This window comes from Centrocercus urophasianus, unplaced genomic scaffold (assembly GCF_019232065.1).
Source record: "Centrocercus urophasianus isolate 14NV4802_14NV808 unplaced genomic scaffold, USGS_Curo_1.0 seq_36, whole genome shotgun sequence".
NCBI classification, from domain to species: Eukaryota; Metazoa; Chordata; class Aves; order Galliformes; family Phasianidae; genus Centrocercus; species Centrocercus urophasianus.
This window is the reverse complement of record NW_024884933.1, coordinates 5,599,315-5,624,732: the sequence shown is the minus strand read 5'-3', so window position 1 is coordinate 5,624,732 and position 25,418 is coordinate 5,599,315. Positions and strand designations below refer to the sequence as shown.

General features: G+C 46.2%; 1 protein-coding gene across 1 annotated transcript in view; it reads right to left on the bottom strand.

Annotated features, from left to right (window-relative positions):
- Window positions 1-3,353, bottom strand: part of PRDM16 (PR/SET domain 16) — a 229,849-nt gene extending 226,496 nt beyond the window's left edge. The window contains exon 1 of the mRNA XM_042831637.1: window positions 3,330-3,353. The gene's annotated coding sequence lies outside the window, so the exon portion shown is untranslated. The remainder of the gene's footprint in view (window positions 1-3,329) is intronic.
- Between the last annotated feature and the right edge of the window lie 22,065 nt (window positions 3,354-25,418).

The window sequence follows — 25,418 nt, the reverse complement described above, 5'->3', positions numbered from 1 at the left end:
TCAGGCCTGATCACAGAACCACGGGATCATTAAGGTTGGAAAAGGCTTCCAGGACGATCCAGTCCAAAAGCAACCCAGCGTGCCACTGCCCTCGTCCCTCATCTCCACCTCCAGGGATGGGGACTCCCCACGTGGCTGTGCCTCTGCCTCACCACTCCTTTGGAGAAGAAATGTTTCTTACTACCCAACCTAAGCCAACCCAGCACAACTTAAGGCCATTCCCTCTCATCCCAGCAGCTTGGCCCAGAGCTGCCCTCTGAGCTCTGTGTTGGAGTCTGCAGGCAGGGAAGGTTTTGGAGGAGCACATAACTGCTCATCCAAAAGGGTTTGGTCAGATCTTCCTTCCTTTCATCCATCCCATGAGGGCACCTCGGCTGTGCTGGCTGACATCAGGAAGGAGAGTGTGCAGCCCGACCCCATTAATGGCCCCAGAACATTTCCAGGCCCTCTGGAAAGCAATGCTGAACAGAGGTGTTAATTTTGGCAGTGAACAAAAGCACCGGGGGAGTAAAATCAATGTTCACTAAATAGAAAAAAGGAATCTAAACAGAGGGAAAACACATTCATTTTCTAATTCCTAAAAGGTATTCAAGGGAGGGAAGTGAAATTGTAAACAAATTATAAAATGTATAAAAAATTACAACTCGTTGCCTGTTTAAAGGAGACTTAAATTACTACACCGCTAAATTGGAACAGCTCTGAGGACTCAGTCATGCTCCTCTACTCTTTAGACTCACAAAGTCTTGCTGGTATCTCTAGGGGTGCCTGGATTTAATAGTAACATCTAAAATGCTGTAAACCCTGCAAGTGATGAACAACTGGGAAGGTGTGGAACCCACTGGGATTCAAAGTTAATTCAGACAATTTGGAATTCAGCATCTGAGGACTACTCAGACTTACGCTATTTTCCACGTTGGGAAAAAAAAAAGTAAGAGCTATAGCGAGGAATGATATAAATTATGCATGCATAAAAGACTTTGGGTTGAAAATTAATACATTTAAAATAAATAGTCTTGGCCATTTGAAAATGAAAAGCCCAGGAATCAGGTAACACAATTTCACCAAGCTGAGCTCCAATCACTCAGCCACAAATGAACCTTTCCTGGGGAAATGGCAAAGCTGAGGCCACAGAGAGCTCCTGCTCCTACAGGCTGCCCATGAAGAATTACAGGAGGAAGGGAACTGCGGTTGGACTTGATGACCTGTGGTTGATGATCTTTAAGGTCTTTTCCAACCTGAGCCATCCTATGATTCCATGAAAGTCCCCTATGCCAGATCAAAGGTGGTGCTCCAGGTCTGCCCATACCAGAGCGTTTGCAAAAGACAGCAGTGATGCTGGGATTTTGAGACAGGAAGAAAGGGAAAGCACAGCTCTACCCTTGGAACACTGTTAACTCAGCACTAAATGCACCCTGAGCCGCTCTGGAACCTCGCTGTTACTTTGCCATTACTTCTAACTGTGCTCCGATGGCTGCTGGGCTTGGATTTACGCTCAAATCATTAAAAGCTGCATCTGAGGTATGAAAGCAACAAGTGGAAAGCATTCCCATGAAATATGCAAGATCTCTGGAATTGAGCCAGTGGTTTAGGTCAAAACTCAGTCACATGTCCTGCTAGCTGGTCCGGAACATCCTTCACATCCAGCTAAGCAAACAGCGCGCAGAGCCCTGCGCCAAGTGCCAGCTCCAGCTGGCATCCCGGTATGCTTCATTCTACAGTTGTTGCAGTTTTGGAGGTTATGAAAAGTTTACTAATGAGAAACATTTCAGGACGCTGTGCCAGCAATTTGGGCTGAGGGAAGAGCTGTAATGACACGAGCATATATAACTGGTGGAAAGTCTGAAACATCAGCTCTGCGCCTGTAAATCCCTGCAGCTCCGAACACGGAGAGCAAGCACACAGATTTCTCTTCAGATGTTTACACTCTGCTTTCTAAATATTTAAAACCATTGATGAAATTAAAGACAACTCTCACCGTGTTTTGTTCCTCAGTTATTTGGTCCGTTTTGGTGTGGTTCTTCTGTAAACATGAACCAGATACAGCCAAAGGAAGCACCGAGCAGCCAGGCTTTCTTAGCAAACAGTTTCAGTAATCTACAGGAATCCAACTGACCTTCCCAAATTCTGTGGAAAGTAACGCATTGATGTGATTTCTAAGGAAGAAACCCTTGCAAGCAATGCTGGCTGTGCACCAGCACAACGTTCTCGTGTCTCATATTTGGCAGTCTGGTACTCCCCATGCTTGGATCATTGACCTGAGCCATACCTACGTGCTGCCACCAGTTGTGTCCTTGTGTCCTCAGCATCTCAAACAGCAGAAGGAGCAGCTGTGAGCTGCAGAAGATGGGGCTGGAGGAGCTGCAGGGCAGGACCGTGGTATCTGCTCCAGATACAGAGCCCCTGTGGCCAAGGCTGAGTGCCAGAGGAGAGGCAAGGAATCACTGCACTGGGGTCTCACAACAAAATGATCTAAAGAACTTTCCCAACCGCTGCGCATTTCTTTCTTTCATTTTCCAAGTCGTCCCTTGGCTGGTGCTCCAGCTGGCATCCAGCTGATATAAAAGCAATACAACTACGGATCCCATGGGCTTTCTAGCAGAATATTCAACATATTAGAAGAGAAGGCAGAACTAGAGAAAGTGCAAGCAAAACCCCTGTTCCCATCTTCACCCTAAGACAGTGCTCGGGGGCAGTAGGAGCGCAGTGTTTGTCTATCTACCAGTGCTATTCATCACCACATTTACCATATTTTCTTTACTTTCCATAACTCTTGGCTTCTCTCATGTCTGGGTGTTTTCTAACCAGCCTAAAGGCAATAAATCAGAGCTGTCAGCATTGGAAGAAAATTAATGTGAGAAGTTGTTCCAAAGGCCACCAGCCTTTTCCCTGCTCTGTGTGCTGTGTTAATCCAGATTCCTCAATGGCTTTCAATGTTTTGCTATTTTCACAAGGTTTGGAGGCTACAGATGCATTTTTTTGAAGGGCAGATTTGAATTTTATCCTGTAGGGTACCAAATTCCTGGGGTTTCTTCAGATTTCAGAGAGAAGAGAGGATGCTCAGCACAGGCCCAGGTCTGACCCTGACCCTGGCCAAACCACAAGCAAAGTCCAGATCCAGAGTTGGAACACGCCAGGGTCTGAATCTGGACGTTTGGCTTGGATTTACATGAAGAAAAAGGCCAAATGATTCAAAAACATTCCTGTTCCTATGCCCTGTAGTGATGACACCGGTTGAATTATTCATTGCGAGTTATTTATCCAAAGAATGTGGCTGGCATTTCTGCTGAATAAATTACTTGCAAGTTTTGATTTCTTGTTTCATTACTCACCCTGCTCAGTACCACTCAAACTCCAACCTCTTCATCTCTGAAAGTCTCTTTTTCTGAGTCTGAGAAAAAGAACACTTGGGAAACAACCTTCAGCTGGTGCTGATCTGATACAGCAAACACCTCCCTGGGAAAGGACAGCCTGGCAGTCACAGCATTTTCTTGGAACCCAGGGAAGCAGTGTTCTTACCCTGTTCAGCTGCAGGTGAACTCTGTAACCCTGGGCAAATCACTTGGCTCCCCACACCTCTGGCTGCACATTTATAAAATGGACACAGTGGTTCCCTCTGTAAGATACTGTAAGGCTAGATATGTTAAAGATGATGAATTGCCCCGTCGCTATGGAAACTGGAAAAGCACCTAATGCAGATGGATGAGCTCAGAAATAGTCCAACTGAGTGAAAAGTCACGAGCAATTGAGAACTTCATTAGGGAAAATCTGTTGTGTTGTAATCAGCAGCGTTGTGGGTGCAGCTCAACACTTCCTCTAATAGAAGTACCACCCTATTAGAAGATCTATTCTGGATGGACAGTGAAGGTTTTCCCCTGTGTACCTTCAAGCTTTTCCATCGCATGCACCTGCTTAGATTTCTTTTGCCCTGATAGCACTGGGCTCTGAGGGAGCTACTCAGTATGGTGTCCCACCAGAGAAAGAGCATTAAAACCAGAACAGCGAGGGCACAAACCAGCCCAGAAGGCTCTGATTGTTTTGCCCAGGTTCTACATAGATGTGGAGTTTACTTGCTTCTTTCTCAGAACAACAAGAAGCCAGGGCTTTCAATTCCAACAGGGCCTATGGCTGAGGGAGTGAAAGCCATGGAACTGCAGGCAAAGGAAATGCCAACAATTAAAGCAGTCATTGTGACTCTGGAGCAAGAAATAAATGCCTACAGGGTGATGAGAGACTGAATAAACAAAGCAAACAACGCGTTATGCTGCACAATGGCACTGAGCAGTGACTGCAGCTGGCAGCCCAGCCCTACCACACCAGTAACACACCAGTAACACACCAGTAACACATCAGTAACACACCAGTGGCACACCAGCAGCACAAGGGAAGTGCCCCCAGCACCCCTAGGCAGCCATGTGTGTTTGGGTCAGTGCTGTTGTCACAATCAAGGCCATACTATCAGCATCTGTTTTTCTGGCAAGAGACGGCCCTGTCCGGGAATCACGAGCATCAGAAATTATTCTGCAGGAATTATTATTATTGAAATGGAAGTATTGATGGGGAAATGATGACAGCAGCAGTTGGATGCCATAATAATGATGACTTTGACCCTGCACTGCACTTTGCAGCTATGAGGCATATTCCAAACTACTTCATTCGTCTGCATCATCAGCTGCTTCATGATAGTAGAAAGCAATGAAAGCTACAGACGTTCTACTGACACCAATATTCCACAGCAATCACTAGCATCCCCAGATCACACACACAGCTAAAATGCCACGTGTAAGTGTGAATGAGAACAGACAGACTACATCCAATCTGGAAAGGTGGAGAACGGTCAACCTGCAATTTCTGGGCGCACTGATAGCACAGTGTCTGCTGCCTTGGGTGGCTGAGGTCCAAGGGCAGACCTGGGATATGGGTCTGTCGTGGGCAGGACACCCCAGCCCTCTGTCCCTGAGTGCTCAGCAGGAATTCACAGGGCTTTACCGGAACCGGCCTCAATTCCCCTACACTGTTTGCACAGTTAGCATTGCCTATGTGTATCCATATGAGGGTAGTGCTTGGAAATAGTCATACAAGTGGAAAAATGAAAAGAAGACATACAGATGCAATCCTTTGTTCCAGGTAACTTCTGGAATTGCTCAGGCAGTGCATGGGAAGCGCTCCCAGCACACACCTCGTGCCCACACCTGGCTGAAGGGCTGGGATGGCACTGCCCGAGTAAAGTCCAGCACGGACGCAACTCAGCCCCTGCTGACTGGCAAATAACTTCATTTACTGTCATTCAGGTGTCAGGTTCCACTTCCTTGTTTACCGAATGTGATGATATCCTGCAGTATCTGGCTTGCACAATGGACTAAGTGAAATAATTTGAGAGCGAAAATAAACAAATGAAAGGGAGTCCTTACGTACATCAAAGGGAAAGTGTGCCATATCTGTGGGACATCGCCACGCTGCCCCACTGGATCCTGGCTCCAAAGCAGAGATGAACTTCAAGTTGCTGCTTCCCAGGCTGCAAGTCAAGAAGCACTTTGCTCCCGTGCCTTGTATTTGATATGCCTGCTGCTTGTCCTCCTGTATTCATAACGTTCACTGAGTTTTTTCTTCCCAACCTGAAGATTTTCCTTCCCCAAAAATGCATTTTACCTCTTACTCCAAGCTGATATATATGCAACTAGGCTAGGCCCAGCAAATCTATGTCAGGAAGGCACTGAATAAAGACACAGGGGAGGAAATCTGCTCCAGGATGTGAGGAGTGGAAAGGAAAAATCTTCTGTTACACCATTAATAAAACCCAGCGTAGCACAGAAGATTTCTTACAGAAAGGATGGAGAGTCCTTCATTAAATGCAGCTAAGAAAAAAACTCAGTGGCTTTTTTTTCACTTGTGGGTGTTTTCTTCTAAGAAAACTGCCCTAATTATGGGAGTAATTAAATTATAATGCCTACACTATTGTTTGAATAAGGCAAACTCCCTCACATGCCATTAATGTGCTACTGCCAACAGCAGCCAGGGAACTGCCTCAACAATGGAGAGGATTTTCCAGCTCAGTGTGCGATTTGATCTCTATAAACCTCCCATAACATATACTGTATGGCAGTAAATCATTTATAACGTTATTATCCGCCCATCTGGGATCAGAGTGCAACCACTGAGACAACTCGAGAAATCTGGGCTCCTTTCAGCACGGCATGAATCGGACCTCACTGGCTTTGGTAATTCAGCCATTCAGCAGCTGGCTCCCACTCCCTGCTGCCCTCATTCGGCTTTCCAGCAGTTTCCTTCCCAGCACTTCCCCAGGCTCTGGTATTTCTATTCTCCGGCATTGCTGATGCTCTCCCTTGTATTTCAAAGCGGTTGTTGCTCAGGTGTGGTTGGCTGGTTGCAGTCCAGTTCCTGGTGAGAGAAGGTTTGCAAGAAAAGACGATCACGTTTTCCAAGGTAGATTTAGACTGTTGTCAGCTTGGGTTGTCACAAGCCATCAAGGGTTGAGAGCCCTTTCCACGCACTCTACCTGCTCTTCCTTCTGCATGAACATCAGCCCAGCTGAATGCTCAGCAGTGACACCAGACAGCGCCTGCCCCATGGAAAACCAAGGCCTGTAAAACACAGCTGCTGGTGGCCCAGAGACTTTGGGCCAAGTTCAAGCTGGAATCACAGAGTGCCATTCAAGTGGTTCCCTAGAGCTTGACCCCCCAAAAAATGTTTGCATGACCTTCTCAGAGCGACCTCTGCCAAATTCCACACAGATCAAACGCATGGGTGTCCAAATATTAAAAATATTAATTGAAACAGAATGTTACCACGTTGCTTGTCACTTAAAGCTTGAATGCACTGTTCTCACATGCAGAAGAGGACAGCTCTGTCCCATAGCATGTCAGAGGGAACGGGGAAAGCTGTGTGACTGGCCATGGTATGGAGAACCTGTCAGTTCTACTGCAGTCCATGGTTTTGTACCATTCTGTTCAGAGAAGACCCTTTTTGAATGTATCAAGCCGCAGGACCGAATTTTGCTTGGATAAATACTGAAGATGACATGAGAAAAGTCCTCCTGCAGTGCCTGCAGTGCTCTGGGCAGTGACAGCCACGGCTGTGCGTTGAGTCCTTGGGAGCACAGAACCTCTGTTAGGGCAGGAGGAGGTTCACCACTGCTCCCATTGCCAACGTGCCCAACTCTGATGGGCTCTGTGCCCTGTCTGAGCACGCTGCCCTTCCCTGCCTTGCAAAGCAGAGATGAGTGACAAACCCTCCTTCTCCTCAGGAGGCCAAATTCAACCCAGAACCCTTCTGGGACGCCCCTCTGAAACCCCAGCCCCGCTCCCCACCTGTCTGCACTGCGGTAGGTCTCCAGCAAAGCCCTTTTTCATCAAATCAATCCCCAGCCCTCCTCAAATGTCACAGCTTTTCAACACACCTGATGGGGCAAAATGTGCCAGGGCTTTGCCTCTGCTGTGTGCTGCAGGGGCTCTATGAGGAGCAAATGCTGCACTGCCAGCTCTCACTTCTCCTCTTCCCATCCCCACCCCACCACCCACTGCCCCATGGGGCTGCCACTGCCCGCCAGGAGTCGGCTCAGATCTGCACCCTGTGCATGGACAGCCTCCCCTGACAGCAGGGACAAAAATAGAGATGCATGTGTGTGTATACAAACTGCGGTGAGCAAAATATCTGTGTCCCCAAAAAGGCCAACAAATATTTACAAGTGCCAGGTGTTCTGCAAGGAACCCCTCTCTACTCGACTCTTTGATGTTCCTGCTGCTATCAGGTAGCTCAGACATCCTAACGGCAAAGCCCGTTTCTTCTGGAAAATCTTTATTCTGAGCTTACAAATCCTCACCTCCTCGACATTTCGGAGCCTCCCAGGCTGAGCACTGCCACGACAAAAGGTTTCTGCAGTGGGAATGCATGCACTGTTCTGCTCACGCCGTACCCACAGCCAGCAGCTCGCAATCCAACACGTGCTCAGCAGCACCATTTAGCCTAATCTAACCCAAATGCCTGTTTGTCATGTAAGCGAGTATCTAAACAGATTATTGAATGAAACATCAATTGCTGGTTAGGAAAATCACTGGGATTATTCAAATTCTAGGAGAGAGGGAAGTAAAGAAGAGTGTTTCAGTAACGTGATCTGCCAAAAGAGAACGGAAACTCCTTAATAGCACCTTGCCAGAAACAATGCGTGGCAGAGTCTGTTTTAAACAAGATGATTTTTCAAAATATTGTTACTGACTTTTTGTATAGTGTTAGTGAGTTTTGTGTACACTAATAAAAAATGAAAGCTGCTATTAAAAACAAATCAATGGACTGTACCTGGTTTTGATCACACGAGAGCTGGCCATTTGCATCGGTATTTGCAGCATCTGTTCCAATTAAGTCTTGTTTTCTAGTTTAAAGATATTAGTCCAATCACTAGTGTTCTGTTCAAAACATGAATAGAGCATTGTTCTGGCAGAATGTAGTTAAACAGACTCCACAGACTCTATTAAACGACTTTGCTACCCAATTAGAATGGGAAGGAGTCAGACAGACATGACTGTACTGTGTACTCTCTGTTCCACATGTATTTTTATGGATTCATAGTCAATGAAAACAGTTAACGTGGAACATGTGTTAAGAAAACACAGACTGCATGCTGTCTTAGAGCATGTCCAATGGAGCATCAAGCAATCTATCAGGATTTAATGGACACCGAGTTTAATGATTAGAATGCATAGAACAGTGCACAAGAATGGTGAGCCATGGGCTTCCACGTGATGAAACGATTGTGCCCAGCAGCACAGAGCCCTCAGAGCATTAAAGCAGACAAGGGGTGGGCTCACCTCCATTTGGTGTTGCATCAGGTTGCTTTAGGCCTCAGTGATGGGCACTGGGCACTGCTGCAGGGTGTTCTGTATGTGACAAAGGCAACACTTACTGTGGACAGTGCAGAAGATGTACTCAGTGTGGGTATATGCTGATACACAGCAGAGCTGCCTTTGCTCCAAATGGAGCACACTGCACACAGTGCCTCAGCAGACACTGGTAAGCAGTATATAATTACTCCAGTTTCATGAATAGGGATAAAAATAGGCCATAGAAGCGATGAAGATTTATAGGATATTCTGGTTAGAAACAGCTGTCAACAGTGAGATCTCAACAGACAGCATGAAGGCAAGGTTCATGTTTCTCAAGGACCGTCCTGCTGTAGGAATACATTTCCATCACCTGAGATGCTGCTAAGATATGTTCTTATTTTTATCAGAGGAAAGACATTGACAGATGTGGCCCATCATGACACCAGGAGGAGGCAGAGGCTGCGGGCCCCCGCTGCAGTGCTGCCCCAGGGCCCCAGCAGAGCACAGATGGGGCAGTGCTGGGTGGGATGGGGCTGCACCAGGGAGGGTTCTGCCAGGGGAAGGAAGGTCCTGGCAGCCTGACAGCTCCATACCAAAGCCAATCACAGCAGGAAGTGCCTGCCAGGGCCTCGTGGGCAGCTTTAAGGCATATTTGGGAAATGTACCTTGTATCCCCTGCTGCAATTTTATAAGGTATTACATACCCTACTGTGTATCGAAGCCATTGCTGTTTTGACTCCAACTAATTAGCTTTTGTAGCTTTGATGGATGGATTGATTCAGCAGTTAAACAGAGATAAATTAACTGTCCATCTAAAGAGAGTTTAACTGAGGAGGGAATTCTGATTAGAACGTTATTTCATGCAGTGCTGCTCTTCTTTCTCAGTGAATACAGAAAAGCCCACCAAGCCCCTCTCAGCAGAGCCAGAGGCCAGACACACAGCTCTGCTCTGCCCCACCAGAGCTCAGAGGAACCAACACACCCCAAGACATAAGCAGGAATAAGCATGCCAGGAACGGACAGCTATTTTCTACTGCACGCATTTCTCTGTATATGCTTTTAACTTCAAGAACCAAGGAGAGCCAAGGCTACGAGACTTTTTCTTTTCACTTGAAGAGGCTGTAGATACATTAATTACTCCTTGTTTTATGCTCCAGTAGGATGAGAAAATCTGATTAAAGGAGGATAAGAATTAAAGCTTGGGGATAACTTTTGCTATGCCAAAAGAAAGGCCCGGCCAGTGCTCAGCAGCAGAGCTTTGGGAGGCAACGCCACACTGCTCCAGCGTGCCACTATGACCTGTCACCATCAGCTGCCGCAGGGCAAAGCGGTGAGTGCTGTTCGGTAAATATGCCGAAACAGGTGAAATTCGGGCAAATAAACGTTGCATGCAGACACAATCGCAAACTCCGACAGGTTCTGTATCCTGCACCTCAGCCACGCGATAAGGACAGTCCGACAAACAGCGCAGCGACAGCCTTCTGTCCCGGGCTCCGCTCCTGGACGGTGGATGGGAGCGCCGGGGCCGCAGCGCCCCCCATCGGCCGCGGGCGGTGTAGCAGGCGGAGCGCAGCGGCAGCGCCGCAGCCCCGCGGGCGGCCGGGGGGAATCGCTGCCGCTCGTAAGGAGACTTAAAAGGGAGATGAGAAGTTTGCAAAGCACTTTCCAGCAACCTTAAACTGTGCAAACAGCGGCAGCGGTGCCCAGGGCTTCTCATGTTTGTGCATTTCAAGCAGATCGCTTTACTTTCTGTGAGCAATCACTGTGCCTTTATATCACATTTTTCTTTGTCTTTCCCAGGCTGTTTGGCCTTTTGTCATTATTTTAACTGTTTATTCCTTCACAGCTCGTTCTTTTCACTGTGCTCCTGTGTCTCATTACACACAGTTCAGTTTTAGTAAGAAACTTGTCCATTATACGGGTTTTTTTCTGCCTAAAATTGTAATCTTAAGTGTTTCCTACTCTGCTAATAGCAGCCTATATAAAGAACTACTCTAAGTGAAGCTGAGGATGGGGATCCTCTCTTCTCACTGAGGCTCTGCTTTCATTCCAGGTGCCATAAGAATCATTTCCCACCTGCCCCTGTTCCTCCATAGGACATCAATCCTCGATGCTGCATCAGAGGAGGAATTGCAGGCAGTGGCTTGCAGGGCTATGTGGCAATGCACAGAGGAATCCATCACCCTGCCCATCCCTCATATGGGAAGGTGGAATGTTCATCCTCACCTTCTGCAGCCCAAGGGCTTCAGTGTTGGCGAGCAACGTGCATAACAAACTCATGTATGCATTCAGTGCTGCTATCTCATCTGTTTTACATTAGGAATACACATAAAGACACTCACCTAAACTGAAGCGGAAGTGTCTGACACGTTTATTTATGGCATCGTGGGTGTTTCTTTTCAGAATAAGTTATAAAAAAACCCTACAATTCATAGGTTGTTTTTTTCTCTCTGTCTCACTGTAACAAACCCTGAAGTCTTAAGGTTTAGTTTGCTACTACAGTTGCCCATAAATAAAGCTTGTTGGGATAAAGCCCAGGTTTGGGGTCCCCGACTCAGATGCTCAGCAGCACATATCTTTCTCAATTAACAGTGAAGTTATGCACGTGTGCAGTAAGCAATGCCCTTTGATGAAGCTGTGATCTTGAGGGACTGAGGATGAACATGGGCAGCATTTTGCAGAAATGATGCTCAGTGGGAATGGGGGCTCATCCTGCCAAGCCCTGGGCCCAGAGGAAGGCTGAAGGATGGCCTTCATTTCAAGGCATCTCCGAATTCAACACCTCCATCAGATCCACCTTTCTTTTTCAGATGGAAGGGTGGGATTTGCTGCACAAAATAACAGGTTCTATCATTTTAGCTACTGGAGAGCCTTGGTAAGCCATCACAACACGATGACAGGAGCACATCAGCTCACAGCATCAGGCCTTTCAGCCAGCAGGGGGGTCAGAGCCGCAGTGTCTCAAGGGCAGATGCTTCCACCCATCTCTCCTTCCATGAAAAGCTCCCCCAGGTGTGTGGTGCTTGGTACACATCATCCACGACCATCACAGCTCCACTGTGTACTGTTCTATTGGGAAAATGGCTTAAAAAGAAAGACAGCAGTCACAGAATTCGGGAAAGGGATTTTCAGCCCAAACCAATTAGAGAGAGAAAGGGTGGCTGGGGAGGGGAGGGAGAGAAAGAAACGCGGAGCTCTGGAACCACTGAATTACCCTTAATTCTAGGAGCCTGGCCAATCCGACATACGAATGATTGCGCAGACAGTTCCAAAAGTGACACATATGCTCTCTCCCCAGCTCACTCATGGCAAACCCACAGCAAGGAGTTCTTTTTTTTTTTTTTTTTTTTTTTTCTTAATGCCCCGGAATTCCCATGAAAGCAGCAAAAGCAGCCAAAGCAAGAGGAGTGAAGACGGTCAAACATTGCAGTAGCGCCCTATATTTAAACGCTTCTGCAAGCCCTTCAGTTACCAAACGTGCTCCCAGCCAGATGCAGCCCTCTGCCCAATGCCTTCTTTCAAAATAGAAGCCCAGAAAGGCTACGACCTGCCAGCCCCGCTCGCTTTTTTTCACTCAGCATACCTTTTCAGATATTCAGCCTCTTACAAAGGAGGCAAGTCTCTCTCCGGTGTTTTTTTTGGAAGGAAAATGTGGCATGCACCTATTTTGTTTCATTCTGTGCCAGGACCTATAAAGTTACTGTGGGCTGCAGCTCCTGCCAAGTTCTAAAGGTGACGGGGCAATGGGCACCCAAAGGACGCTTCTATCAATGCCCTTTTATTTCCCCCTCTTTCCCTTTCCACCAAACTTTTTTTTTTTTTTTTCTAATAGAATTACTCTTATCTGCAAGTGATTTAAACTCTAAGGTTTACAGAAGATTTAAAGAGTGCGAACACAGTTGGAATGTTTTAAACTAACAGTACAAGTTGCATTTTAAGAAAATAATTAACTCCCAGGGGAGGTGCGGTTCTTGGAGTAATGACAGATTCAAGGCTGGCTTTCCCTATATGGAGTTTCCAAATAATAAAATATCTTCGGTTCCCTACTGGTGTCAGATGAGAACCTGTTAGTGTGCTAGTTGCTAGTGGACTGTCATAGGTTTGGGTTGTTGGTTTTTTTTAGTGGGCCCATTAGTGCTTTAAAGACACAGTACACAGTAGGTAAGCTTCCACGCAAAGCTTCAGCACAAAGCATTGTAAACGCACGGATTTTACGTGCTTACAACCTTCTCCCATCCCTTTTTCTTTCTGGAAATTAAAAGAACAAGGGAACACTTTCTCTTGTTCGGCAGCTCTCGGTGCCCTGCCCCTGCTGAGGGCTCCCTGAGCCCCAGGAGCAGCACTCAGCAGAGCAGCAGGGATGGCAGGGTGGTGTCAGAGCACAGCAGCAGAGGTGTCGGAGCCACCTGATGTCTGTGGGTCCAAACCCTAAAGCCTTTGCCCTGGCATCACAGTAAATCCCCAAATCTCTGGCCTTTAAGGTGAAATACAAGTACTGCTCCATGAATACTCAGTAATATTCTTGACTGAAACTTAATAACGCGCTTTAATCCTTCGACCATACAAACCCTGGTGTTTTGGCTGGATAAACGTTCACTTGAGCTTTGAGGGTTTGATGAAGGAATGGACCATTCATGGAAACTGAGCATCCTGGAGGGCTGTAACACTCACCAGGTATGGGGAAAAGAGGGATGGTTTTGACATTTGCTGTTTCCAGTTAATGGTGGTGGTAGAGGCACCGCTCAAGTCGCTTTTCTAAAGCGGCAGAAGATGAATCTGAATAAGGAACCACCACAGAGGAAACAGAATGAATTAAAGCATTAGGGATGGTGGTAAAAAAAATTAAGACATTAACTGAGACCTCACCACGAGCAGGGTTTTACCCAGGAATCAGGGTCAGGCCCTTCTGCCAGGATAAGCAAATATACACAGGCAAGAAATAAACCAGGGGCAGCAGAGCACATCCTCCAGCATCCCACCACCCGTGCTCACCCCCCAGCACCACAGCCATCTCCTGACACCCCACACAGCCTCAGCAACCCCTGGGGCTCAGCAGCACTAATTAGACCACAGCTGAGTGTGCCTCTCTGATTCATTAGAATAATAATTAACCCGTAATACCCCGGGCTGCTGCTTGTCTTGGCAGTACCTTCTCCTCGTGGCACCTTTTTGTCCCGCTTTCTAATTCGTGCCTAATTAACTCCATGCACGTTGGCATTTCAGAGCAGGCCTCACAGGTTTCATCACACAGGCAAGAGGTGGTTCTCTATCAGACACTCAGAACTGGATGAATAATGAATGACCGTAGCAAAAGCAGCCCCAATATTAAACAAAGTATACAAACTCACCCTTGTGGGGTATGAAAACCTGGGCTGGAGCCATCAGAAGACGTGGCCTTCTTGTGAGGTTTCCACACTTTGCCCTCCTTCCACACACAGATCTCAAAAGTTCCTTTGCTGGGACCTGGATGTTCAACCAGGCGTGGAAGCAAAATGTTACACAGATCTGCAGTTTAAGGAATTTTAGAAGTTCTATTTCCTAACCTCAAGAAGTTGGGATCTGAGATGCAGGGTGAAACTAAAGACTGCTCCTTCTTTTATCTATGACAGACAACCATTTAGTCCTGTATAACACTAATATAAGTACATACATGCATGAGATTCTCAACTGCTGTATATTAAAGTTCTTCTGCAATGTGTACGAATTGCCCCTCACGCCATGTGCACTCGTGTCTTTGATTTCGACCACTGAGAAAAATCAGATGGATGCCTCCTATGGTACAAATGTGCACATTGCAATATTTTGTTACCGAGTGAACGAAGCACAGCAGCAGCACTTTGTGTAATGCTCAGCTCAACTCAAAGAGCCGCTGGGCCCACTCAGGTTGTGCACAGTTTAAGACTCCAGCAATGCACAGATGCACGCCTGTTCCCAACCACACTCAGCAGCCTCTCAGGGATGGTGCTTTCCACAAATTTAATTACTTGCAAAACCTTTGGTCATTAACACCCAACCTAAAGTCTATTGCAGGTCACAGACTATTAAAAAATAAAGTGTCCATGCTCCCTAAACAATGATTTGTTTAACTGTAGCTCTAAATAAACTCAAGGCCACAACAACACCAGGACCCTATTGCTAAGTGCTCACCAAGGCACTGCATCTGCTAGAGGTACTTTTCAGTTAATTATTTCTTCTCATGCTTTTGTATGACACTTTGTGACACTGTCAGCCATCCCTTAAGACGTTGCATGTCTGTGTGTGAGTACATAGGGGCCAAAACCTCCATCACTGAGATGAAACACGTCTGTCTAATTTGCCAAGGCCAGCACGGCAGCAAAGCCCCACCTCAAGGCAGCTCAGACTGACTTTGGAGGATGCTTTGCACTGATCTGCTCCATGAGATGGGACTTCAGCCAGACAGAACCAACTCCCATTGAGCACCAGGCCATAGAAAAAAGGACAGCATGAGCCACGTGATCGCTATTAATTATTATCAGCGTTGTAGACCTTAACAAGGCACCTGTGCTCTCAGCAAGTCTGTTGGGAAGTTGACACAGCAGCCCTGTATGAGACTCCCTGCAGCATGGGGTACGATGGAGATGGGCTCTGCTGCCTGCCTTCATCCCATCCACAACAGGTTCTGATGGGGACAGCACAGCTGCTGCTCCTGTCCCCATACAGCTCCGTCACACAGCATGGGTCGAGGCAATCTAAGACCCAGCCTGGCTCTCCTGGAATGAAGCTGGCTGGAGAATGACACACAGCTAAATCCGAACTCATGTACTCACAAAGGCAGAGCCCTCTCGGCCTGCCTGCAGTATGGATATTTTATTGCTTTCATAATATTTTCCGGGTTTTGAAACACAAACCACATGTTTAATATTTTTTGGAAATTTACACATTGCACTTGCTGGATGTTGTTCATTCTAGCACCCACAGCCCCAGAGCTCTCAAAAAACAAAGACAGGGAGAAGAGAAACATTGGGAATGGCTGCCGCAGCCCTCTGGCAGCCCTGCTGCCGAAGTCCAAAATCATTGGGTGCACTCCTTGCCTACTTTGATTTTACAGGGCAATAAAAAGTTAATGATTTCCTTGATGACAAGATAATCCAAATTAACATCCAAACAAAGGATAGAAGCTTGGCAGCTCGCAGACTGTGGAAAGGGAGAAAGTAAACAGTTAGAAATGCTCTAAGCCAAGTTCATCCAGGGTGTAAAACTCTTAAAATTAGTTCAGTTTCACCACAGATGATGAGTTTGGCTGCAGACTGTGAGCCTCCAGCAGCAGGGGCTGCCCACATATTGCTCAGCTGTGCGGCAGCTGGGGCAGCAGAGCCCCATTCCTCTTCTGATGTTCTTGGCAATATGGTTATTAGTGACAGTCTGGGGGCTTCATAGAAATGTCTTTGTGGGATAATGTATATTTTGCAATTCAGGATGCCATTGTGGCTCTAAGTGCTAGAATAACTGTTTAGCCTGCCTGCAGACAGGTTGGATTCCTTTTCAAATAACGATCTTCTAAGGAAAGAAGTGACAGCATACATGGGACCAAACTCTCAGGAAGAGCTTTCTGAGGGGCGCACTGCACAGCTGGTCTTTTTCAGTAGAACAGATACAGAACCATAGGGGCCTCTGGGGATCCCCCAGTCCAACCTCTCCACTAAAGCAGGCTCCCTAGAAAAAAACAAGGGAAGAAGATAGGCTCGTAGACTTGACTTACAGAAATCTGAGCATTGCAGGGATGGCATAGAGAAGAACACTTGCCACCAGCAAGCCAGAGTCCTTCTCTTGTATTCAGAGGAAGGGATTTGGATTCAGTAAGTAATGACTAAGAACTGATCTGCTCCACTCCTCACATCCTGCAGAATTCAGATCACACACGTATTGTCTGCAGGCATTGTGACTGACCTGCACGTGGCTCATTAGCACTGATTCCAGTCAATCTTTAGCTTCTTAAAGCTAATAATATGTTGGTTCATGTGCTTTTATTCTCAGCTTTCCTCGATCTCCAGACCCCTTACTCACAGAGGAGCTGTGTGCAGTGCTCTGCCACCTCAGCAAAGAACCTGCAGCAGGTTTCTGAGGAGTCAGCCACATCCATGCTCTAATGCTGCAAGCTCAAGCCAGTGATCACATCAGGATAGAGTGTAAATATGCAGCACAGGAAATGCTATTCTGCTTTTGAGGGCTGCTAAGCTGGAACCCATCTTGTATGCACCCATGTAGTGTAAACTGTTACTTTAACACAGTGAGGATATTCACTGCAATACAATCACTCGTCTTCTGCAAAGAATTCACTTAGCTGAAGGCATAAACAAAATGCAAATATATATTTCACCCATTTACAAGTTTAGGCAAATCATCTGTTTCCTGCTCCTCAAAGGAGGAAATTTGCCATAGAGAAACCTTCCTCCATTCCTCTTTCACCAGCCCCTCTTAGTTCCAGAGATGGTACTGGAGGTTGGAGCGCTGCACCAGATGACAAAGGGAAGCTCCCTGTCTTTTTGAAGCAGTTTAGATATTTAAAAATGCATTCAGGCATTCTGAGGAGCTGAGCTCTCCTCAGAACTGCTCCTGTCATCCCTTCAGGAAAGCGGCTTCTACTGGACATGATGGGTGTTGTAGAAACAAAGAAATTATCCCACGCCTTGGGGACAACCACGACAAATTGGGCTCATATTCACATTCAGTTTGCTGCCAAGTAATTTACAGATCAGTGGGATCTACACGTGGAAGAAGCTCTGTTTGTAAATCTTATCCTATAAATGAAGGCCAATTCCCTCGTGTGAAATCAATGGGAATGAGACACCCAAGTGCTTCTGAAAATCCTATTAAGCAGTACTGCATCTGTAGGGTCCTTTTGAAATCTATCACTCTCAACTTGAGTTTAATGGGTGTTGAACCAAGCCCTTGGTGCTGACTTTTCCCTCACTTCTCCATCTTGTCAGTACCCACATGCATCACCCAAGGCAAACGGAGGCTCTCCTCACCATCTCAGCTGTGTTTCCTTTACGCAGAGCTGTGGTGGGAATGCTCCTAAAGCTGCAGTCAGTGCAGGATGCAGTGAGCAGCAATGGCCCCTCCTGGCCCTGCATGCTGGTGCCAAAAGCCTTCAGAAAGAATGCCACATTTCTAATAAAGAAAATGCAGATATAATTAAATGTTTAATGAACATACAAAATACTGGGGAGTTGTGTCTGTCGTTACACATTTTAATGAGCATACTCTCCATGAAGGAGCCCTGTGTGCCCCAGGCAGGGTGCAGCCCGTGCTGCTGAGTGTTGCTTTGATGAGGACCCTTTCATGGAATAACAGGTTAAAAAATGCACATAAAACTCCCAGAAATGGCCTTCGTTGGTACTGCAGGGCTGCTCCAGCAGGATGCTGCACAGGGAATCACAAACAACGGGACCATAAGGACACAACACATCTTCATAACAACGATGATTCCGAACCACGTGGTGTCCAGAGGGATGTGATATTCACTGTGGGAACGTAAACTGTACAAACAAATAAATAAACGATCCCATCCCCAGGGGACAATTAGAGCCAATTGCTCTTGCACTCGCATGTAAATTGCTGCCAAGGAATTTAGGCTGTGAGGATTTACACATGGCAGAGGCTCTCAATGATGGCCAGTTTTCATGTATGAAATTACACCTGGTCACTGGAACTCAGCATGCAGCAGATTGCAGCCTGAGATCAAGAAGCTGATGCTGAGCGCTGATCAGAAATGCCCTATTGTCACATCTGTGACACAACATTACTTATTTGTTGTCATCAGTTTAAGAAGGCTGCGGGTTTGGAAACGAGCGCATCCTGCAAGGCTGCAGCTAGGAGCAGAAAGGCAGGGAACCTCACAAAGAGGGGCCTGGACTTGTGCTCCATGCCAAGCCCACATGGAAATGCTCTGTGGCCAAGAGGAGAGAGGCTGCTGGCAAGTGGCATCTGCTGGGCAGGAACGGCTCTGGCTCTTCGTTACGCAGCTCTGCGTGGGCCTCTGAGTGCTGGGTGGGCACACAGCCCCTCCAGGAGGGGCTGGAAAGACACAACCAGAGAGGATGAACCAGAGGCGTTTAACGTGCACAAAGCCCCTCAAATAGAAAACAAATGAATGATGAAATAACGAGGGTCCTGGTAGTCCATGTTCTCAAATGTGGAGTTGGGTGCAATCCCTGCCTTTTATTTTCACAATAGCTTGCATTCATTACTTTATTTAAAAATGGTGTACTGTGTCTGGAAAACAGGAAGTAGGCCATAAATCTCTAGTTTAAAAGCCATCTGAAGCCTGTGGACCAGATATGTTCTCAATCAGTAGTCAGGCAGTAAATAAACATTTATATACAGCAACTGCTCTCAACCAGCCTGACCTCCGGCTATTACAGGGCACATAAAGAGGAAATTTGTTTAGTCCCGTAAAAGCCCAGGCAATATATCAATAGATTATTAAAAATGGAAACAATGTAGGCTAATGGATTATATTGATTTTAATAAACATAAGTATATGGGCTTCAGAGATAAGTCAGATATGACATCCTTCCAAGCTCACCTTCAGGGATATCTCCTTAAAATTAGCAAAAACTAGCTTTGTCAAGAATATCAGTCACTGTTCTTTGCTTTGTGAATTGACATATTTTTGGCTGAAGGACTTAAATTGGAGAGTGTTCATTTTTATTCCTGCCTGTGAACCATGAATGCAGTCAAAAAATAAACCTTGTGCATCTTTTATTGTCACTGCTGTGCAGACAAATCTTCAAGCAGTTGCAGGCTGTCTCGAGGCATGCTAGATGAGAGCACACAGATTCTACTGGGTATTTCTTTGCTTTGTTTCACTTTTTTAAGGCGCATTGCTCACTTCTGCTGCAGCTCCTATTGGTGGTGGATGCTGAAGCCTAAATCTCCACAACAGAACTGCCTGTATTCTTTGATTCTCCTTTCTAGCACACTGCCAAGGGAGGTAGTTTCAGCTCTTCCCCTTTCCTAAGTGAGTTTCCCTTTTCCTGAGCTAGACAAGTTAAGCTGAGACTCTTGATAGCAAATTAGGGACCACTTTGAGGGCCCAGCTCCTCAAAGACTGCAGACCTAGAACTCGTCCCATAGTTTTTGCCCACTGCTTTTCACCCAGCTATTGCATAATTTTGTGGGTATCATTCACTCATCTTACATTTACAGCAAAAAATTCCCACATTTCAGAACCGAACACTGATTGCATCAGATTCAACTCTGAGTACCCAGCACCAGATTTTCAAGAGGGCTGAAAATCCACAGCTCTTCATTCAAGCACTGCTCAGCACCTCCAATGAGCAAGAGCTCCATAAGCACTTCATATCGGGAGCTCAAAAACAGAAGCAACTTTAAGAGCAGCTGAAGGACTTATTGCAAAGCACATTTACGATAAGCAACAGCTGCATGCTCTGAATTGCTGTCACACATCTAATTCAGTAGGCAGGCATCTTCCTATATGAGAAACCCTGTATGACCGAAGCCTAAATCAGGAAAGGTGGCATCTGGAGGTCTCAAAGGCTTCCTTCCTAACTGGACTGTCCAGGTCCCAGACAAAGAGACACACGTGCAACACCATGAGCGTTTAAGTCCTAATTAGAAACATCCTTAAAATTTGGGGTAGCTTGGATCTAACCGTTGTGGTTCAGACACCTTCCTAATTTATGCTAAGAACATGTGTCATCCATTTTGTCATACCAATCAAAAGGTACTTGAAAGCAAATAAATGCAGGGCTAACCTCAAGCATTTACGAGTTTGGATGTATAGCCAGAAGTGCAATACTGAGGGGAAAGCCATCTGAACTGCTCACGGCTGCTGAAACTGCAAACAACAGTTACAAGAAATGATTCCACTTTCAGCCCAGGCTTCAAAAACAGAAGGCAGGCTGAATTTCTTTTATTAAGCTGCTGGTGCTGATCAGAAAGTTCAGATCAGATGCGATCTGCTGCCCTCCATTATCTACTTTCCATTCTTCCCCTCGCAGAACGAGGGAGTAAAAGCAGCCTTCGTAGGTGAGCCTCATTTATTGGGAGCGTTGGCTTCTCTGCCCTCCACTCCAGACAAAACTCAATCTAAGAGTTGCTTTCATTCTTCTTACAAGCCAAAACAAAACACAGGTTGAAGACTATTTAGTGTCAATTGTTTCGTAAGGAAGAACAGAAGTCTGAACTTAGAGTAAATTTCTACCTCTGTTCATTAGCTCCCAATGGTAGAAATAACACCCTTGCAGCAATCCTCAATACCTCACAAATTACAGTAATCTGCAATTATAAACTACAGTGTTAATGAGGTTTGATTGCCTGCTATTTGCGATGCCACCTATAAATGCCACTTACATTTTACAGCAGATTGAAGTTAACAGCCTGTTTCGAGAAGATCACTAATAGTCAAATGGACTTTTATGAACCTTTTGTGATTTCAATTTGCTACCTAGAAACCAAACACGGCCAGAGAGCATTTATCCTCATCACAGAACTGAATCCATTTGATTCTTCCCTATGATTTCCCTTCAGTCCTGATACTGATCTTTATGCAGGAGGGCCAGTTTTCTTCATTAAGGAGAGTGGCATCTGAATTTTCATGCTTGACCCTCAATCAACAGTATTTTGGTAAGTCTCTACAAGGACTAATTGTGTCATTCATATACTTAAGGCATAATGTGCCTTGCAGTGCAGTGCAGAAGGCAATAAACAGCTTTTACAAGAGATTAAACGCCCAAGCACAGCTAAAGCGTTTAGATAACTGGCAAAAGCCATTTATTGGCACTGCTCTGATGCCAAAAAACCACCCATCTTATACTGTTCTGCTAAAAAAAAAAACCACAAAAAAAAACAAAGAAAATACAAAAGAAAAACTCTAAGGATGACAGAGAGATGTGCCATTTTCAGAGGCACTTTCAATTCACAAAAGAAGGGAAATCTTGTACTGATGGACTCGAGACAAAGCAGAAATTGTGCTTTTCTTGGTGGCAGCACTGACACAGTCTGAACTGCCCTAGGATGTATATGCCAACCAAAGAAAGCAATATCTGGGGCGTTAGGGGACTCGATGAACCAAACCGTACCGTGATTTTGTAGGGACTTAAAAGTACTGATAAAATATGAAGACAAGTTGCCACAGACAGGAGGAAATGAAAGACCAAAAAATTAAGTCTCATTTAGTGAATGTGTTTCATCATGCTTGACTCAGCAACCGATGGCAATTAAAACCTGCTGGTAAAGGCAGGATTGAGTGCACAGCATTGAGGACAGCAGGGTCACACTGCCAGCCCCAGCCTTGCAAGCTGCAGCTCTGCTGTGAATCTCTCTAGCTCTCTCACAGGCACACTGAGCACTGCTGAGGATGCACAGAAGGTCGTGCAGCCATCCACACTTCTGAGCATCTGCCCTTCCACACTGGCATAGAGCTGAGTATCTGAAAGCCAGGGCCTGGTTCCTTTAGGGTGTTGCGAACTGAGACTAAAACGGACAGGGAAACTCATTCTCCTGCCCCCCAAGAGCTTCCTCCAGCCTTTAAAACTGACAACTAAACAATCTTTGGACAGCCAAAGCTCTGCAGAGCCATGAGCTTCTGCTCCGTGCCCTCTGCCATGCTGCAGTTTCACTCCCGTTTGGCCCCCACTCACAGACAGGGCACAGAAATGCTCTGTGAGATGCTCAAACACAGGGATTCCTTAATTTTTCTTCCACAAAACCTATCTGCATTTAACTTTCAGACCTCTGGGAGAAGGCAGTCAAATCTTTGCCTCTTCTACACCACATCCAGGAGAAGGGAATTAATGCATCCCCTGAAGAACGCAGGTACATAAACTGCCACGAAATATTAACACAGATAAGGAGCTATTAGAACAAACACGCTGCCAAAACAACAGACCTTCAACGTGGTGACACCGAGATAACAGAACTAAAAGGACGCATTAAAGCTGTATCCCTTCAAAAAATTAAACAAATCAGTTTTATAATGATAGGCACTTCAGAAAGCTTATGTTTGAAAGTCTAAGGGCAAGTCAATAAGGCATAGCTAATTGGAGAACAAATTGACATTCATAAGCTGGTGTTTAACACAACAATGGTAAACAAGGTAATAGACAGTTAATGCAGCAGACAAGGGTGGTGAACAGAAGCAATTGAGGTCGAATAATGGAAAAGGACCAATTGAGCAAATTCGAAGGGCAAACATTCAGATTTCAGCCTGCTTAGCGGGACTCACGCACAAGCTGACCACCCTAAAAGGCTCAGTGGGGTTGTTGTCTTTAAGGAACGAGTGTGTCAACCACAAAAAAGAAAAGAAATCTACATAATGGCAAATGAATCCGGGTTACTAAGTGCATGTAGTGATAACGTTCAGGAGGGTAAATACTAATGGCTGCTGAGCACTGATAGACATCTGAAACAACAGCGAGCAATCAACATATTGGCCAGCACATTACTTAATGCTGCGTTATCTTAATACAAAAATTACAAGGAGTCACAAACCAAAGGAGTGCTGGGAGCTCAGTTCTCACTGACAGAGTCCTCTGCCTTTACAAGGTGAGCTGTGCTGTGTGGTGTGCAGACAGCACAGCTGGGAAAACTTCTGGGACCTCTTTCTCATACACAGACAGATATCTTGTCCTACAGACGTTCTCTTGATTATGGGACTTCCTCCTGATTCTGAGTTCTAGACCCAAAATTCAAAGTGTCTGTAATTGTCTGTAACAGATGACAAGGAACTCTGCTGCTAAATGCAAACCATTTTTGATGCCTTTATGTTTCAGATACGTTAAGACTGTTTTAGGATAGAATTACTCAGCTTTTCATTATTTTAATACCTTCAGTGCAGTTTTCCCAGTTTCCATCAGAATGATCAATTCTGGTCCAGAAGAGGTATGGAACTCAAAGCCTGGGTGTTTGGGTGTTTTCTTGTATTTGTTTTTTAAACCCAAGAAACATCCTTGTCATCCTCCCTGGTACAGATCTTACAAAGCCCTTTCCCCAAAGCCTTTGCTCTTCAGAAGCTTGGATTGCATCCAACCCCATTTTAGCCCCTGAATGCTCTTAAATACACACACACACAAAAAATGCTGTCAAGGAAATATTTGTGCTCAGACTCAAAATAGATCTGGGAAGATTTTCAGATGTCTGTATTAGGAGTGAGGAGGCCAGAATGGATGCAATAAGCAGCACTGTTTGGAAGGGAGTAGTTTCCCCCCCAAGGGGAAGCAGTTGGCATCTGGGTTTGGGATGTATGATGGGCTGTGTGGAAGTGGCAGGACTAACACCAACATCCATGCAGCACTGGAGGCTGTTAGATGCATGGAAGAGGACAGGTGGGGAAGGAAACCCACAACTGCATGCTTCTAACAGACCCTGCTGTACATTAATGACAACCCCATTTATTCGTGCTGGTGCACCATGTGCTGGTAAGGCTAATATTGATAGTTGCCGAGTCTCTTAAAGCCCACAAATTAACTAACTACACACACCTAAATGAGGGAAACACAGTTGTGGAGGATGCTTTCTCTAAAACATTGACTCATGTAATTGATGACAACAGTTTCCTTTTTAACTGGTTCCTGCTAGATATAGTGGGAGGCAGCATGAATTGCATATCCTCTATTGCTAAGTGACAGCTAAGATTAAGCAGATGCTCACTGAGGTATTATCCCTTATGCAAACAAATGATAATTTCCCTCATAAGCGACCTGACTCATAAGGAATTATGGATGTGTGGGCTGTGTCGTTTACCCTGCATTTCTTCCCCCCAGACAGGACACGTGGGGACTCAGTGCTCAGCTCAGCAACAACCTGCTGCAGTCATGAGATGGTGCTCATGGACGAGCTGCCACGGCCTCGGCCAAGAAAGGCCAGGCTGTCCCAGGAGGTGCTTCCAGAGGTTTCTATGGAGGCTTTCCTCCCATCCGAGCCCTAAGGAGCAGCCATCCTCAGGCACACAAGCAAAGCACGGGGCATCACGGCGACTGACCCTGAGCACAGCTTCCATGCATCTCCTGCATCAGAGCCGCCAAAGAAAGCTGCCGGGCAGTCAGTGCTCATTTGTCCCCCATTTCTGTGTCTGTGGATCCCACTTTTTCACCTGGTTGCCCCCATTTCTCCTGTCCTTCTCCCAACAGGTACACATGGACCCAGCAGCACCTAAACCGCTGTCCTATTAAAAACCTCATGCAGCTGATTCGGAATCATTTGAGCAAAAGGAGACACAAAGCAAGACGTCTCAGGCTGTCAGGGCAAGCAAGCTGAGAACGACACTGAACGCACTTCTCCCTTCATGTCGCTGCAGCAGCTTGGAGCCAGCTGCCCAGCTGTGTCCCATCTCTTGAGAGGTGACCAAACCCAGCGGGCAGCGCTCGGGTAAAACCCAGACCTGGATGTCCATCCACGCTGCCACCACGCCAGCAGTGAGCAAAGGCTTTACCACGTGCATGGGGTAACACAGCACAGCAGACACTGCGCTTCATGAGAGGCTCAGGGGGCAGCAGGAGAGCAGCAGCCGTCAGGAGTACAGTGGGATGGAAAAGATGTGGGGCTTATTTCAGGCAGAGTTAATGCGAGGACTGCATAGGGGCAGTTCATTGTTCTGCT